Below are 16091 nucleotides of genomic sequence, written 5' to 3'. Positions count from 1 at the left end.
CATCAAGGGTCTTCCTCTTAGGTGCTGTCCCTCCACTCTCCCAAACATGATGTCCCTCTCCAAGAACAGGTCCCTCCTTGCAGTATGTCCAAAGTATGTAAGATGAAGCATCAGAATCCTATAAGGAGCAGCCCGGGGTCACCCTCTCCAGGACTAACCTGTTTGTTCTCCTAGAAGTCCATGGTATATTCAACACTCTTCTCCAGCACCACAGTTCAAAGGCATCAATTCGCTATCATCCCTAGTCACTGTCCAGCTCTCTGATGCATAGGACACAGTCACAAAGATTAAAGCCCAGATCAGGCGCACCCTAGTCTCCAGCTTGATGTCGTTGCTCTTCAGTACTCTGGAGAGGTCCCTGATAGCTGACCTTCCCAATACAATTCATCTCTTGATTTCCTGGCTACTGATACTAAGAGTGTTGACTGTGAAGCCAAGCAAATTAATACTGTTAACTATCTCAATCTCTTCACCACCCATAATGATGCTGCCAACTGGCCCAGTAGTGAGAATCTTTGTTTTCTTATATTGAGTTTTAATCTGTATTGAAGGCAGTAGTCCTTGACCTTCTACAGCAAGCACTTCAGGTCCTCCTCAGTTTCAGCAAGCAGGGTTGTATCATTTGCATAACACAGGTTGTTGATGAATCTTCCACTAATCCTGATGCCACATTCCTCCTTGTGCAGCCCAACGTCAGATGATCTGTTCTGCATAAAGACTGAAAAGGTATGGAGACAGAACATATCCCTGGCAGACCTCCTTCCCAATTTTGAACCATGCAATGTCTCCTTGCTCTGTTCTGACAACTGCTTCTTGGTCCAAGCATAGTTTTGCATAAACACAATCAAATGTTCTGGGATTCACATTCTTCTCAGAGTCAGCCATAGTTTGTTGTGATCCACACAGTCAAAAGCCTTTGCATAGTCAATAAAGCACAGATAGACATTCTTCTGGTATTCTCTGCTTTCTGCCAAGATCCATCTAACATTAGCTACAATATCCCTAGTACCACAACCTCTTCTAAATCCAGCCTGAACATCTGGCAGTTCTCTGTCGACATGTTGCTCCAGTTGTTTTTTGGATAATTTTTAGCAGAATCTTGCTTGCATGTGATATTAATGATATTGTTCGATAATTTTCACACTCTGTTGGGCCACCTTTCTTTGGAATGGGAACAAATATCGATCTTTTCCAGTCAACTGGCCAGCTGGCTGTCCTCCAGAGTTCTTGCCACAACTTAGTGAGCACATCCGGGGCAGCATCTGTTTGTTAAAATATGTCAATTGGTAGGCCATCAACTCCTGGAGCCTTGTTTTTTGCCAATTCTTTCAGAGCAACTTGAACTTCCTCCTTCATCACCACAGGCTCTTGTTCATATGTTATTTCATGAAATTCTTCTGTGTCAGCCAATTCCTTCTGGTACAATAACTGTATACTCCTTCCATCTTCTTTTAATGTTTCTTGGGTCATTCAACACTCTACCCAAAGCATCCTTAAGTATTGCTACCCGTGGCTTGAATTTGTTTTTCAATTCCATCAGCTTAAGAAATGCTGAGCGAGTTTGGACCTTTTAATTTTCTGACTCCAGCTCTTTGCACATTTCATTATAGTATCTTGCTTTGTCGTCCTGATCTGCCCTTTGAAATTTTCTGTTCAGCTCTTAATTTCTAGATTTCTTACTTTAACTTTGGCTTTTTGGTGTTCTAATGCAATAGTCAGAGTCTCACCTGACATCCACCTTTGTCTTTTCTTCCTCTTCAGCCTTTGTAATGATCTTTTGCATTCTTCATGGACAATATTCTTTATATCCTCCCACAGCTCATTTGTTCTATGCTCATTGGTCCTCAAAGCCTCAAACCTGTTCCTGAGATGGTTTTGAAATTTGCGTGGGATAGACTTAAGGTCAAATATTGGTTCCCATGGGTTTCATTTCATATAAAAGGTATTTGCAATGAATAAATCATTGAATATGCAGAATTCTATCATTCTGTTTCCAGTCTCATTTCTGTCGCTGAGTCCATGTTTTCCAGCTACTGATCCTTCTTCCCTGTTCCCAACTTTTGCATTCCAGTTGCCCATCATTATCAATGCATCTTGAGTGCATGTTCAATCAATTTCTGACTGCAAAAGTGGGTAGAAATCTTCCATTTCCTCTTCTTTGGCTCTAGTTGTCAGTGCATATATTTGAATGATAATGTTATTCACTGGACTTCCTTGTGTGCATATGGATATTATCCTGTCACTCACCACACTGTATTTCATGACAGATCTAGGATAGGTACTAAGCTATCTAACATCACTTCAGCATGTGACAGGTCATGCTGCTAGTCAAAAGATCAGTAGAGTCCAGCAGCTAGTCCATGGAAGAAGAATGAGTGGACTCTCCCTCTCAAGATCTGCAGCCTCGGAAATCTGATGAAGGGTCACTGTGAATTGGAAGAGACTGAAGGGCATTTGAGATTATTTGCTTTGAGTTCATGAATGCAACGAGATTATATGTTGGGAACTTGCACTCAATTTACAAACCAATAATCTATTCCTATATGGTCTAAACCTGTAATAGAAAACACTGGATCCAATAAACTAACTAATAAGAATAATTTATCTTAGTTACAGGGACATTATCAATTTATTCAAGTTGACAAAACAGTGAAAAATTCCCTATTTTCTTTACGTATATCTAATGTAAGTGTTGTTGTTGTATACCATCAAGTCAGAACTGATCCATAACTGACATGCCAGTGTGTTTTCAGAGGCAGGTAGTGGCATGGGAGGAGACTGTCCATGTTTCTCCCAGAGTAGCTGGTGGATTCAAACTGCCAATCTTTTCAGTTAGCAACCCAATAGCTAACCTACTAAACTAGCAGGGCTCCCTAGGTCTGACACCATCCATTTATTTTAGTATAGGTATTAAGAAGAATAGCAACAGAGTGAAATATCTCAGCCACTAAAGAACAAATACTGCCTAGTGTCACTGTTGTAGAATGGGACTGACATCAGGGTTGGGGTAAGACTGAGAAAAATTGGATAAATCATGTATACTGCATTGAAACAGATGTGGGAGAGAACAGTTTAAAAGCGATATATGATTGGGTATTATGGTTATAACAAGAGTCCAGAATAAAGGTTGCATAGTGGAGTATACTTGGGGGGATGTGTGTGTGTGGGGAGGATGGTATACCAATGAAGGATATTTTTTCTTTCATTTTCAAAGAGAAGAGCAAACTAAGGGAGAGGGGTGGGCAGGGAGAAAAATGCAACAATGAATGAATGGAAATCCAAAATCTCTGTAAATGTTCGTTAAAATTAATAAAATAAAATAAAAGAATAATAGCAACAGATTTATGAGCACCCTCAAATCTTCATTAATAATGTAGCTTTTTAGGGGTTTCAGAGTTGATCTTCTCCTGAGTCTCACTTTTTTTACCTGTCTCTTTATACATCGTGCTGAAATAAACGACTTTTTTCCTCCCACTATCTCTATTTAGATCACTGAGATTTCTTGGCTAGTTGTATCTAGAGATATCAACTTTATTTGTATTCTCTGCAGGTAAGCTATGTCACGGAAATTTTTGAGAAACTCTTATGAAAGAAGAGGACAAAATCAGAAGTAATAAATAAATTACAGACCAAAAAAAATTCTTGTTTTTTAAAAATTTTTACTTCTTGGTAATAATAATAATAATAAAAACACTAAAATGGGATGGGATGTGCAGAGTGGAGAATGAACGCATGACAGTGGTCTTTAAAATATTCTCTCCCAAGTCACTTAATTTTTCCAAATCTGCACTGCAGATTAAACAGCAAAGTTTAGATATTATCAAGTGACAGCCAAGTCAATAATGGTATATTTTCAGTTTACCCAACTTATAAAACCAGTTTTTGTGGATTGTCTTTTTCTCAAACCAGTTTTAAGTTTTAGCTTGTCAAAAGTCTTCAACTCATATCCTAACCATAAAACTATCCTGTTGACTTTTAATGAAAGGCATTGAAAGAGTGAATGCTGGTCATGACTCTTGGGTTCACTGCAAGGGCAAATTTCAAAATTTAAGTAAATTGAGATAAAAAAAGATTCAACCTCTAAAACTCAAATCTAATATTTAACTTCTGTAAAAACCATATGAATAGTAAGGGGGAAATATTTGAGTCAATCAGACAAATGATAAAGAAATTACACATGGTCATTAAATAGTAACTATCCATATAATTATAGTCAAAAGAATTAACTGCTAGAAAACAAAACCCTTTTCACATTCAATTTGGTATTATAGGTGTGTTACTTCCATTCAAAGGCAGTAAGATTATCAGTGCTACCCGACTACATCCTTACGGAGACATCAATTGAGCCTTGTCTAGTATAAAAACTGTGATTAAGCTGTACAGTAGGCTATTTATATGTCTGCCATAATTTCCTTTTTAAGACATACCAGACTTCAATTTTATTCTACAAAGTCCTTTCAAATCGCATATTTAACCTCTTAGTTATAGCTTAAATGACACACACAGGAACCTCTAACCCAGTGCCTGGCTGGAGACCCTGGCAGCAGCTGCCAGACATTCAGAGGGTAGTTATCATGCTAAATAGGAGCCACATGTGCCCGTTGGCCACAACAACTTGAATCTCTATGGTCTAATCTAAAGAGTCCTGGTGCCACAGGGCAAAGCATATCAGACTACTAATTGAAAGGTCAGTGGTTCAAACCCACTAGTTACTTGGTGCTAGAAAGATGAGGAGTCCCTTCTGTCAGGCTCAGAAACCTAAGGGTTGCTATGAATTTATGTCAACTCCACGGCAGCAGGGTTTCTCTTGTTTGTTTTCATATGAGTGCTATTAGGAATACAGAGCAACGGAAACAAAGACTCACTCCTGCAGAAAGTGAAAGTGGTAGAATCATTTTGGAGAGAAGTCAGACAACACCTAGGAGCACTAAAGAGATATTTCAAGTGACCTCTGTAAGTGTGTTGTTGTTGTTGTTATTGTTATTGCTGCCTGCCATTGAGTCATGCATGACTCTGAGCCACCCTATGAACAAAGGATCTGAAGTCTTTCAGTAACTATTGTCATTCTGTAACTACTGTCATTTCTAAACGTTCATAGAGTTTCCAGCAGCACTGTTAGTGGGCATGTAGTCCAAAAGAATCTGTGCTGCTTACCCAAAGGCTGTGCCTCTACTGGTTCAACTACACCATCCACTCTACAGAAGAAAGATGGTCAATCTCCTCGCATGCCATTCACAGCGGAAAATCCACTGGAGGGTCAGCCATGCATTGGTTCTGACTTGATGGCAATGAGGTGTGTTTTTTTTTTTAGTTGACATGAAAGATTCTCATGGATAAACCTAAGAAGAGAGCTCTTGTGAGTGTTTCTCTTTTAAAATGGTTATTAAAGAAAAAGTCCACATGCCTGTCAACCTGTTTTAGGAACAGCATAGAAATTAACTAAATTCTAGAATTAAAATCTATCTAAAGCTAGTTATATCAATGTGAATTTCTTTTTTTAGATGAGTGAAATAAGCAAACTATAAAAACAAAGAAATCACAACAAAACACTGGAGTTGATTCCAAGTCATAGCAAATCTGCAGAACAGAGCAGAGGTGTTCCAAAGTGTTGTTTACTAGGCATTTTGTACCTGTACAGAAGGACTGGGTCTTGTGGACTCCAGCCATTGACCTTGTGGTTAGACACTGAACACTTAACCACTGAGCCACCAGAGCTTCTTAAACTTAGAAAAGATATAAACTCTTCTATCAACTACATCAAAATTTATTAAGTCAAAACAAGTTTATATGTAGTTTGTGAATGCATGCACACATATGAAAAGGTATAAAAACATTCATGAAGAAGACAAAACACCAAAAATTCTCAAACAACAAATATTGGTGAGGTTGGTGAGATTGGAACTCTTCTTCACCGCTGGTGGGAATGTAAAATGGTACAACATTTGACCTAGCGATTCCACCACTGGGAATATACACTAAAGAAACCAGCACTGCAACTCAAACAGATGTATGCCCACCCATGTTTATTGCTGCGTTACAATAGCAAAGAGAGAAAAGCAACTGAAGTGTCCATCAACAAACGAATGGATAAAAAAACTGTGGTAAATTGACACAATGGAATATTATGCAGCACTGAATAACAGTGAACTCATAAAACAGTATGCAACATGGACATGACGCTGAGTGAAATATCTCAGTCACAAAGGGACAAATACTGCATAGTATCACTATTCTGAAATAGGTTTGACAAGGGGTGTTGGGAAAAGAATAAGGAAAGAGTGCATAGATAATGGCCACTGTATTGGAACAGAGGAGGGGAATAATGGTTTGAAAAGAATGTATGATTCGGTGTTATATGTATGACAACAATCTATGACAAGAGGTGCATTACAAAGTCGACTGGTGAAGAGGAGAAGGAGACAGAAGAAAATGTGCAACAATGAATGAATTAAAAAAAAAAAAAAACCAAACAAATTCTCTCAGGCAACAAAGCCAGATAAAGAAAAATGAATGAGGTTTCAATTATCTGTAATGTTTTGGTTTCAGTTATAAAATCTAGCCCTTTCTGTTAAATCTTAATTATATTGAGTCATCTGTTTCTTTCCTCCTCCTCTATGATGTAGACAGTCATATTCCCACACTATCAATTACTGCTGTCTTTCTCCTGTTTTAATCTTTGTAACTTTTACTGTTCTTTCCTTATCTGGCTATCCTATAGTTAGCAGTTTAGTATAAAGTTAAAAAGGACTTCCAATAGATAATATGCTTATCTCACCTTTAATTAAAATGTCAAAATTCTATACTGCTGACCACACTAAAACAGTTTAAAGTACAAGATTCTAGACAGAGTCAGGATAAATGTGGACAAAAACTCAAAAAGCATTTTATAAATGGCCAGGATAAATCCTTAAGACCATGGCCCTGAATCACCCTTAAAATCTAGAATAAAACTCACCCCTTGGCTCAATTTTCAGCCAAGCAATAAGACAAGACTTTAAGTGAACAATAACACCAAGAGCAGTTATTCACTGCTAAGATTATTGTTGTTGTTGTGTGCCATTGAGTTGCCTGAGTGACACTGAGCAACTCCTAGCAACCCTATGTACAACAGCTCTGAACCTTGCCCTGTCTTAAGCCAGTCTCACTGACTCCGACACACCAACCCCCACTGCCCCAGTACTGTATCAATCTATCTCATTGAGGGTCTTCCTCTCCTGTCTGTCCCTCCACTCTTCCAAGCATGATGTCTTTTTCTACGTGCCCTAAACAATCATATCAAGGAGTCGCTGGGAAAGGGAGGTGCTGGACAGGGTAGACAGGGATGCTGATGTAGCAGGAAAGGGAAGGGACAAGACAAACTGTGTGCAGGGGAGGGGCAGGGCGGACACTGAATGTATTGGTTATTTCTGTAAGGATAAGTGGTTTTTATCTGCTCCTTTTGGTAAAATGTTTTTCTGCCAGACATTGTTCTAAAGCTGAGAATTCAAATTAAGACAAATAGGAAAAACGATTGGCTATACAGTTCCAAAATATAACAGGCCTCTGAAAATCCTATGCACAGTAGATCTGCTAAGATTAACCAACCATAAAAGGTCAAAGGGGTATCATTTACCAAAGAATAAAATTCAGAAGGCAGGAAGAGAGAAAGACTGATAACACAATTACAAAATGGGCAAAAGACATGGAAAGACTTTTCACAGAGGAAGATAGTTGATGGCAAACAAACACATGAAGAAATGCCCAAAATCACTGGCAGTAAGAGAGATGCAATTCAAAACCACAATGAGATACCATCTCACTCCAGTATCTGTGGCAAAGTTTAACAGGACAACAAGTTATAAGTGTTGGAGAAAATGTAGCGAGATAGAAACTCATTTACATTGTTGGTGGTATTGTAAAACGGTACGTCTCTGGAAGTCAGTATGGCATTTCCTCAAAAAGTTGACCATAGAAATTTCATCTGACCCAGCTACTCCATGGCTTGGAATATACCCCAAGAAAATGAGAACTGAGACATAAATGGAGATTTGTACACCATGTTCATAGTAGCATTATTTACCATTGCAAGAACATGGAAACAGCCCAGATGTCCAACCACAATTGAATCATTTGAGAGATTATGGCACCTTCACATGATGGAATACTACACAGCACTCAGGAGCAATGCTTTTGTAAATCACTACCTAGCTTGGGAAGGACTAAAGAGCATTATGCTAAGTAAACTAACTCAGTCCCATACGGACAAAGACTGCATAAGATCATTATTGCAGAACGTGTATGAAAATCCAAAGAGGGAGGGGAGTAGAAGGGTGAGAGGAGTGTTAATCATAGAGTCACACAATTTGATGGGTAGAGGGAGGAGTGGGTAAAGGAAATGCGAATGATCTAGTGTGAAGAATAATTAATACTAACTTTGTAAGTAAACCAGTATGAAATACAAATTTTCTTTACATTTTTAAAAAATTGCTGTTGTTGTTAGGTGCCCTTGAGTCAAGTATGACTCATAGCAACCCTAAGAACAACAGACCTGAACCATGTCCTATCCTGTGCCATTCTCAGTAGTAGATGAGTGCTAAGTTGTTGCTATTTAGTTGGGGTGTTTTTTTCCTTGTAGTTATTTACACCTTTTCTCCCTTTAATTTCTTAATGAAAACTCATTGCCATTGAGTTGGGACCAACTCACAGCTGACTATACATTGGGTTTTCAGGAGGCTGTAAATGGGATAGGAGGAGATTGTTCATCTTCCGCCCACAGAACAGCTGGTATCTCCGAACTTCCAGAGGCGCTCTACCTTACGTTAGCAGTGATGATCTCTAGAGCATCAGAGCTTCCTGGTGAGGTGCTGATATTGAATCCCATCAAGTTGGAACTGACTCATAGCTGACCCTCTGGTGGGTTTTCAAAAGCAATTAATTGCATTGGGAAGAGACTGCCTATACTTCTCCCACAGAGCTACTGTTGGTGGATTTGAACCACTTTCCTTTAGGATTACAGTACAGCTTCTTACCTCTATGCCACCTGAATAAGGTGAGTTACAATAATATCTTTTTTTTCAATTAAACTTAGAGTTACATTCCTAAAATTAAATATAAATTTATCAAATATTTGGTCATTTGCCTTTTTTTCAGAATCTAATGAGATGATTACTTAAATTTTAATTTTTTTAACAAAATGAAGCATAACAGATGTTTTTCAAGGTAAATTATCACTTGCATTCCTGGAATTGAGCCTAACTTAATCAAATGGTCTGTTCCTTATTTAATTGCTGGATTTGGTTTGTAAGTTTTTTGTTTGGAAATTTACCTCTCATTTCATAGCTGAGATTGTTTTATACTTTTTGTTATCCTTCCCCTGTTGGTTTAAATAGAAAGGCATCATATAACACTGAAAAGTTCTTCACTTTTTCCTCTATTTTCTAAAATATTTTCTAATAAAATGTTACTATTTGATTTTGAATGCTTGAAAAAATTAGACTGTAGAACCAGAAATACCATTGCTCATGTGAGATGGATCTTGGCTGAAAGTAGAGAATACCAGAATATCTACATGTTTTACTGACTATACATGACTAAAGGCATTTGACCCTGTGAATCATAACAAACTATGGCTAACATTGACAAGAATTGGAATTCCAGAATACTTAACTATGCTTATATGAAACCATTACTTAGACCAAGAGGCTGTTGTCCAAACGGAGCAAGAGAACACTGCATGGTATCAAGAAAGGTGTGCAACTTCATAAAAGACAAACTGGTATTGTGAACAAAGCTGCAGGAATCATTGGTGTGTGTATATATCTGCCTGGATGGTGGTTATGGTTTCTTTAGGGTATATTCCCAGTAGAGGAATTGCTGGGTCAAAGGGTATTTCTATTTGCAACTTTTTGAGAAAGCACCATACAGCCTTCCATAGTTGTTGCACCCCCATCAACAGTGAATAAGGGTTCCAGTTTCTCCACAACCTCGCCAGCATTTGTTATTTGCTGCTCTGTTAAATTTTGCCATTCTTACTAGTTGTTTTGATTTGCATCTCTCTTAGAGCTAGGGATTTTGAACATTTCTTCATGTATTTGTTGGCCATCTGAATGTCTTCTTTGGTGAAATGTCTCTTCATATCCTGAGTTGGAAACAGCCTAAGTGCCCATCAACAAACGAATGGATAGAAAAGCTCTGGTATATTCACACAATGGAATACTATGCTGCATTGAAAAACTAGGAACTCATGAAATAGTATTCAAAATGGGTGACCCTGGAGGACATTGTGCTGAGTGAAATATCTCAGTCACAAAAGGACAAATACTGCATAGTACCACTGTTGTAGAACAGGACTGAAATCAGGGTCAGAGTGAAACTGAGGAAAAATTGGATAAATTATGTATACTGCATTGAAATAGGTGAGGGAGGGAACAGTTTAAAAGCAATAAATGAGTGGGTATTATAATTATGACAAGAGTCCAGAATGAAGGTTGCACAGTGGAGTGTACTGGGCGGGGGGTGCAGGGTGCGGGTCCAGCGGATTGTATACCAGTGAAGGAATTTCTCTTTTACTTTTCAAAGAGAAGAGTGAACTGGGGAGGAGGGTAGGCAGGGTAAAAAATGCAACAATGAATGAATGGAAATCCAAAATCTCTGTAACGATTCATTAAAATTAATAAAATTTAAAAAAGACAAACTGGGATAAAGCATAGAAGGCCTAGTCTATAGTACAAAAAGACTGCAAAATACAGCCATAAATGCACAATCTGAAGAGGATAAAATTGATGTATGGAACCTTCTAAAGATTGATAGTCCAATTACAAAATGGGCAAAAGACATAGAAAGAGTTTTTATAGAGGAAGACATTAGGATGGTCAACGGACACATGAAGAAATGCTCACAATCACATAAAGATGCAAATAAATAGTTACCATTCTGCACCAGTAGCACTGGCAAAGTTTAGCAGGGAAGCAAGTAATAAATATTGAATGTATTGAACAATGCGGTGGGATTGTAAAATGGTACAAAAACTCTGGAAGGTAATTTGGCATTTCTTTAAAAAGCTGAACATAGAAATTCCATATGACCCAGCTATTCCACTGCTTGGAATATACCCTGAGAAAATGAGAACTGAGGCATAAACAGAGACTTGTACACCAATATTCATAGCAGCATTTTTCACCATCCAAGAACATGGAACAGCTGAAATGTCCAACCACAATGGAATGGACTGAGAAATTACAGTACATTCACATGATAGAATACTATGCAGCATGCAGGAGCAATGATTTTATAAATTACTACTGAACTTGGGAGGGACTGGAGAGCATTATACTAAGTGAACGAACTCATTCCTGTAAGGATAAATTCCGTAAATTATTGTAGAACGTGTTATGAGGATCCAAGGTGGGGAGGGGAGAGCAGAGGAGTGAGGATGGGTGAGGTGCAGGGTGTTAATCATAGAGTCGCACAAATTGGTGGGTGGAGGGCAAGGTGGGTAAAGGACAGGAGAAAGATTTGGTGTGAAAAACAACATATACGAACTTGGTAAGTAAACCAGCATAAAATGAAAATTTTATTTTAAAAAAAACCCCTCTATATAGAAAAGGAAAGAGGGTTGTATCCTTTCTCCATGTTTTGTTGTTGTTGTTAGGTGTCATCAAATTGAGTACGACTCATAGTTATCCAATGATCAAATGATCTGAACCTAGTCCTACCCTGTGCCATCCTCATACTTCCTGACACACAAAAGCCCACTGCAGCAGTCACCATGTCAATCCACCTGGTAGGGTCTTCCTCTCCTTCGCTGACCCTCCACCTTTCCCAACATCATGACCTTCTTTAAGGAAAAGCACCTCTTTGCAGTATGTCCAAAAGAGCACTCTGGCTGCACCCTCTCCAAAACATATCTGTTCATTTTCTTGGCCGTCCATGGAATGTTCTGTGCTCTTCTCCAACACAACAGCTCAAAGGCACCAATTCTTTTTCCATCATCCTTATTCATTGTCTAGGTCTCAGATGCATAGCTAGAAATTGGAAAGACTATGGCCTGAATCAGACACACCTTAGTCCTCAGACTGACATCACTACTCCTCAATAATTTGGAAAGGTCCCTAACTGCAGATTTTTCCCATCTCAATGCATCTCCTTATTTCCTGACCGCTTGTACCAACGGTGTTAATTATGGATCCAAGCAAGATGAAACTGTTGACAGCTTCAATCTCCTCTTCATTCATCATGACACTGTCTATTGGTCCATATAGATTGAACAGGTTATCTTTTCTCCATACCTGTTCAATTTGTATGCTGAGCAAATCATTCAAGAAGCTGGACTTTATGATGAAGAATGTGGCATCAAGATTGGAGGAAGAATCATCAACAACCTGTGTTATGCAGATGATACCACCTTGCTTGCTGAAAGCAAGAAGAACTTGAAGCACTTGCTACAGAAGATCGAAGTCTACAGCCTTCCGTATGGGTTACAACTCAACATCAAGAAAACAAAAATCCTCACCACCAGACCAACAGGCAATATCATGATAGATGGAGGAAAGACTGAAACGCAACATTTTCATCTTAGTTGGGTCTGTAATCAATATTCTTGGTACCAGTAGTCAGGAGCCTCCAAGGAGCACTCTGGCTGCACTTTCTCCAAGACATATCTAATTGTGCTTTTGGCAGTCCATTCGATATGCAGTACTCTGCTCCACAACCACAGTCAGAAGGCATCAATTCTTCTGTCATACTTATTCATTGTCCAGTTCTCAGCAGCATAGCAAGTAATTGAAAATACCATGGTCTGAATCAAGCATACCTTAGTCCTCAAATTAACATCACTCAGTAATTTGGAGAAGTTCATGGCTGCCGAGTTTCTCAGTAAAATATGTCTTCTGGTCTCCTGACTGCTGGTACCAAGTGTATAAACTGTAGATCCAAGTAAGATGAAGTACTTGACAGTTTCAATCTTTTCTCTACCCATCATGAAGTCACCTATTGGTACAGTGGTGAGAATTTTTATTTTCTTGACATTGAAATGCAATCCATATGAACAGCTGCAGTGTTTGATCCTCCTCACTTTCAAAAAACAAGGCAGTGTCATCTGCAAATAAAGGTTATTGATGAGTCTTTCTCTAATACTGATCTCACATTCTTTTTAATAGAGTTCATCTTCTCCAATAATTAGCTCAGCATAATGACTGAATAAATACGGAGGAAGGATATAGCCCTGACACACCCCCTTCTTAATTTTAAACCAAGTAGTGTTCCCTTAGAGTTCGGGTCTTTTGTTCATAGATTCCCTATGAGTCACCTATGATTCCACGACAATTAACAACAACAACAACAAGTGTTCCCTTGCTCAACCCAAAGGTTATTGTTGTTTATTGCCATCTAGTCAGCACGGCTCTTAGCAACTCCATGAACAAAAGGCCTGAAGCCCTTCTATAACTATCATCATTTCTCCAAGTTCATAGAGTTTTCAGAGGCAGCTTGTTTAGGAAGTGAATGCCACTCCTGCTTCCAAATCTGTCTTAAACTGGGAGCGCTGCCAAACACTGTCTACCATGAACAGCCATTATGGCATTTGACCTCCAAAGGCACAAGTTTCAGCATCACAGCAAACCCAGATTACTTCAGTGCAGCAAATTGACAGAGGAGTGCTGCACAACTTAGAAGAATGTTCCTCCAAAAGAAGTTAACACTAGACCCTTGGGCTCAACCAAATTTTAAATACAAGCGATATAATCCAGGTTCATAGAGTTTCCAGAGGCATGTGGTTTAGGAAGTGGATGCCACTCCTGCTCCCAAACACGAATCAATCTTTTATCAATCTGGGAGCTCCACTGAACACTGCCCACGATGGGTAGCCATTATGGTGTTTGGCACACCTATGGCACAATTGTTCCATGATGGCATTTAAGACCCAAATGGCACAAGATTCAGTGTCACAGCAAACCCAGATTACCTCATCATACCAAACTGCCCAGAGTGCTGTATGACTTAGAAGAATATACCTCCAAAATAAAAAGGGATTAAAATATAAACCCTCAGGCCCAAAATTTAAATATAAGGGCCCTCCAGGAGGTCTTGTTGACTCTAAACAAGAGGCTTAAATAAAAACAAACACACAATCTACACAGATCCTCAACCAAAATAAGAGCACCATTTTACAGAATCCAGCCGCTTCATCCAACTCCCAAGTGGAGACAAGGGCTTTGGAATTATATGTTGTTGTTAAGTGCCATCTAGTACCAACCCTATAAACAAAAGAACTACTGGCCTTCTAAGTTTATAGAGTTTCCACAGGCATGTTGAGGAAGTGGATGCCACTCCTGCTTCCAAGCCTGTCTTAGTCAGTGAGCTCTACCAAACACTGTCAACCATGTGTAGCCATTATTGCATTATGGCACACGATTAGGTATTATAAAATCCAAAGTTACCTCAATACAGAAAAAGGACAGAATAGTGCTGTACCACTTAGGAGAATGTTCATTTCAAAGACAAATAAAAACCAGGCCTGAGGGTGTGCAACCCAAAGGTAGGCAGTTCAAATCCATCAACTCTGAGGGAGAACTATGGGCAATCTATCTCCCATGCAATTTACAACCTCTGAAATCCACTGCAGGGTCAGCTATGAGTTGGTTCTGAATCAGTGGCACATAACAACAATGACAACACCCCTTTCCAGTTTATTCCTGAAATTTACATATTTTTCTAGGCAATTATCACTTATCTTTGTTGTTAGGTGCTGTCAAGTCGTTTATAGTGACTATTACGACAAAACACTGCCCGGTTCAGCCCCATCTTGGAGACTGATGCTTTGTTTGAGCCCACTGAGGCAGCTACTGCATCATCCCATCTCCTCGAGGGTCTTTCTCTCCTTTGCCTTGTGCTTTGCCAGGCAGGCTGGTCTTCTCCAGGGACTGGATCCTCCTGATAACATATCCAAAGTAAATGAAAAGAAGTCTCACTGTCCTTGCTTCTAAGAAGCACAATGACTATACTGCTTCTAACAGAGATTTGCTAGCTCTTCTAGCATACTGCATATGCTTTGCCAGACATTTCTTCTTTTCTCTTCCTTATTCTTTGCATACAATTGTTGCTGTTGTTATGTGCCGTTGAGCTAGCACTAACTCATAGCTGACCTCCAAAGAGGCTTCAGGACTATAAATCACATAGAAGGAGGATGTCTTTCTCCTACAGAGCAGAGAGTTTATTCAAACTGCCTGCCTGTGAGGTGGCAGCACAACTCCTTGCCACTAGGTCACCAGGGCTTCCACATGAACATGAAGTGACTGAAAAGATCCTGGCTTGGGTCAGGTAAACCTTAGCCTTCAAAGTGACACTTTCTTTTAACACTTTAAAAAGGTTTTGTGCAGTAGATTTAGCCAATGAAATACAGTATTTTATTTCTTTTTTAAAAAATTTTAATTTATATTGGTTTGCTTGTGTTTCACATTAATCTTGATTCACACTGTGTTTCATAACATCATTCATATGTTTTATGTTCTAGAAAATTAATCATCATTGGACTATGCCCGTCTTTACTCTGTTTTGTCAGGTCCTTGATGGATTTTTCTCATTTCCATCTACCAAATTGTGCAACCCTGCAATTTCACCCCCACCCATCTTCACACCTCTGTTCCTACCCTTTACCCCCTTGGGTCCTCATATGTGTTTTATTAGTTCTACTCCTATTTTTACAATAATGGTCATCTGCAGTATTTGTCCTTATGAGACTGAGTTAGTTCACTCAGCATAACACTCTCCAGTCTCTCTCAAGTTACATAATATATTTTTAAGTTGGTTCTCCTGAGCAATGCATAGTATTCCATTGTGTGAATGTAAAATTTCTTCAAATGCCTGTTAATTTAGTGAACTGCCCACCAAAAGGCTTATGGATTGAATCCACCAGCTGCTCGGAATGAGAAAGATGAGCAATCTGTGCAATTTACTGCCTCTGAAAGCCCAGTGGACCAACTCTGAGTTGGTTCTGACTTGACAATACATAACAACAACAAACTACATATGCATTTCTCTATTTCATTACTCTAAGCACTCTCTAGCACGTGCTTTTTATTTTCCCAGAGGAAAATCCTCTATTTTATTTTGTTATA

At 38.9% G+C, this 16091-nt stretch overlaps 1 protein-coding gene across 2 annotated transcripts in view; it reads right to left on the bottom strand.

Annotated features, from left to right (window-relative positions):
• Positions 1-16091, bottom strand: part of ATP8A2 (ATPase, aminophospholipid transporter, class I, type 8A, member 2) — a 720462-nt gene that overhangs the window by 546102 nt on the left and 158269 nt on the right. The window lies entirely within an intron of this gene.

This window comes from Elephantulus edwardii, unplaced genomic scaffold (assembly GCF_000299155.1).
Source record: "Elephantulus edwardii isolate Elephantulus edwardi_28Jun2011 unplaced genomic scaffold, EleEdw1.0 scaffold00135, whole genome shotgun sequence".
Classification (NCBI taxonomy): Eukaryota; Metazoa; Chordata; class Mammalia; order Macroscelidea; family Macroscelididae; genus Elephantulus; species Elephantulus edwardii.
The sequence above is the reverse complement of the archived record's forward strand: the minus strand, read 5'-3'. Positions and strand labels throughout refer to the sequence as shown.